Genomic DNA, 2,941 nt, shown 5'->3' with positions numbered 1-2,941 from the left:
TGTTAAAAAGCCGCAAGTGGCAGGTGCCCCAGGCACTTTAAGTTCAAGTGGCACTCTAGCCTCTCGGCTAACGCAGTCACCTTTGCAAGTTTGCAGCTGCTCCAGGGAGTTCACGTGCTAATTAGAGGATTAGAAGGCTCCCGCACTGTTGTTAGACGCACATGTGGCTGCCAGAGGCCCAGACCTCACCAGGAGAAACAGCGGAGGCTGGATTCCAGGACTGGCATTGGCCCCGCTTGAGCCATTCTTAGAATTAGAAGCATTTAAACACCGCCGTGAAACTCACCACAAAGAGGTTACTGCTTTGGGGACTGCCATCCAGCTTTCTGAATGCTCCCTGGCAAAAACTCTGCATCACAGAGACTCTGTTTTCTGCTAAAACTTCAAATTGGAGATGCGGGGTGAGACCCGGGAGAGGAGGGCACAGGGGCCCATGAGCACAGACAGATATTTTTAGCTAAAGAATCACTTCTTTCATACACATGCACACATGCAAAGGAATAATTAAGATTAATACGTCACCATCATATTTAGTGTGCTCTCCGGGGATCCAATCTGACTTCTGACATTTTTCTAACACATAAATCACCAAGACAATGCTAGGTTTCATTAATGGTGGTAAGAATAGCTAGCATTTCTTTCCTATCCCTACTTGAAGTAATTTTTATGTGTCACAGGAGTTAATTTTCACTGCTCTCCTGTGAGGTGTTATCATTGTTCCTACTTACAGACATGGAAACTAAGGCTAGCAGAGGTTTCACAGACCCAGTTTATGACTTCACGTGCTGCCTGCCATTCTGCTGAATGAACGTATGACCATTTTCTTATGCGTGTGTCACATATTGAGAGTGGCAGGAACTATGTGTAGAAATGGTGATTGCTATGGAATTCCATGGATTACATCAAATAGATGACTTCCATCTATGAATGTAATATTTCCTTTTACCTTCTGTACCTTAATTTTTTAAAAAATCCATCTTAAAGGCAAACATGCCATAATTACACTGTATGTCCTGGGATTATCAATCTATGTATGTAATATTTCCTTTTACCTTCTGTACCTTAATTTTTAAAAAAATCCATCTTAAAGGCAAACATGCCATAATTGCACTGTATGTCCTGGGATTATCAATCGCAACACAAGCCTTCGTTTCTTTAGATGTGGTGGATGCCATGGGGAATCCACCCAACTTTCTCCACAGAGAAACACGCCTTTCTCCTTTCCCTTCATGTAGGAAGAGCAGCTCTTCTACTGACCTGCCTGCTGGGTGTGTAGTCGTGACCAGGAACGTGTGGGGTCAGCGATGGTGGTCAGTATCCGGGCCCTGTGACCAGCATCCCTGGCCAGCATGACCACAGCTGGGAGTCCATTCCTCAGGCTGGGAGAGGCTTTGCAAGTGTGTGTGGTGGGTACTAAGACCAGGGTTCTCCTCTGTTCCCCCAAGAGACCACAGGGATCCTACAAACTTCTGAGAAAATGACCCACTGCGTTTTCAGATGTGTAAGGATGCAATTTCATGCATGACAGCTCAAGAAACACATTTAGTATACTCTTCTTTAGTATACTCAGTTCTTCAAGTGTAAACCAGACACCTGGCTCAAGTGGAATTTCCAGTCGAGTTTCTTTCCCTCCAAGCCTCGGACGTTTGTAACTGTTCACATGTTAACCCAAACCGCTCACTCACTCACCTTTAGTAAAAGCATATTTGGGGATTTTATGTGCTGGGATTGAACATCAAAGAACTGTTTTTATTGCAGGGCTTTTACTAGCCAAGTCTGAATTCAGAACAGACCCTGATCAGCGGCAAATGGATCTGGTGAGCAGTTATGCTTAGAAATAAAATAGGTGAGCTGTGATCCATCGGATTCTAAATTGAAATTTCCCCACATTTGGAACGTTTAGGAAGAATCCCTGTGCATCCTGTAAATGAAATTTATCTTTCCTGTCCTCTGGTTACTTCAGCTTTCCTTTACTGTCTCAGAAGTGATTTTTCCCCAGTCATGCAGCATCAGGACCACTGGTGTGGATACTGAAAAGGGCTCAGTTTTACAATCTCTGAACCGCATCAGAGGTTCATAGCTTCTTATCAGACAGAAATATATCAAATTCAAAGAATATTACATGGAAAAATAGAACAAAAGGAAATATCCTTTCTCCACCTCATCCCATTCCCTGACTCTGCCCATTTGTGGGCGCCACCAGCTTTGTCTTGGCCCCATCATTCCAAGAGGTAAACAGCTACCTCTGCTCGCGTGTCCCTGGGAAGGAGCATTGCTGAGACCCAAGGAGGGAGGTAGTGATACCCACAGAGACACAGCCTTTGGCTTCATCCTTATTTTTCTAGTCTAAATCCCCTTAACCATGTCCAGAAATTCAAAACCCTGTCTACTCTGTTTCGATGCATATTCTTTGGGATAGTTTCGTAGACGGTCTCACTCTACAGGTTTATCACATTCCCTACTTCTCATCCTGGACACAATGACATTCGGGATATTGCTCTGATCACCTCCTACCTACACAAAGGTAAGCTCTAAGAGGAGCAACCAGGACAAAATTGAAACATCTGTAAAAGCTAAAGCTTTGAGGTTGTTTTTCCTGAAGATTCCAACACGCATTCACTTTGAAATATTCCACATAACTGAAGAAGAAAGACTGCCCGTATGTTCACATGCCTCTCCAAACGTCTGTTAACAGTCTCCACCCTTGAGCCCCGCCCAGGGCTGAGCGATGCTGTGTGACCACAGAGGGGGCACCGGGCTCCAGAGCAAACAGGCTTCCCAAGAACTTGGGACCTTTGCTTTTTCTTCTTGTTTTAAAACGTCTGCTTATAGTTAACTGCGAGGCTAGAAAGAGTCTCCATAAAGTGAGTTCAAACCTGAGCCTAAAGTTGAGGGATTGGGTGGGAAGAGAGGAGATTAGGGTCAGAATTAGCTTGCTGTT

This window comes from Neophocaena asiaeorientalis, unplaced genomic scaffold, assembly GCF_003031525.2.
Source record: "Neophocaena asiaeorientalis asiaeorientalis breed wild unplaced genomic scaffold, Neophocaena_asiaeorientalis_V1.1 scaffold649, whole genome shotgun sequence".
Taxonomy (NCBI): domain Eukaryota; kingdom Metazoa; phylum Chordata; class Mammalia; order Artiodactyla; family Phocoenidae; genus Neophocaena; species Neophocaena asiaeorientalis.
This window is presented reverse-complemented; position numbering follows the sequence as displayed.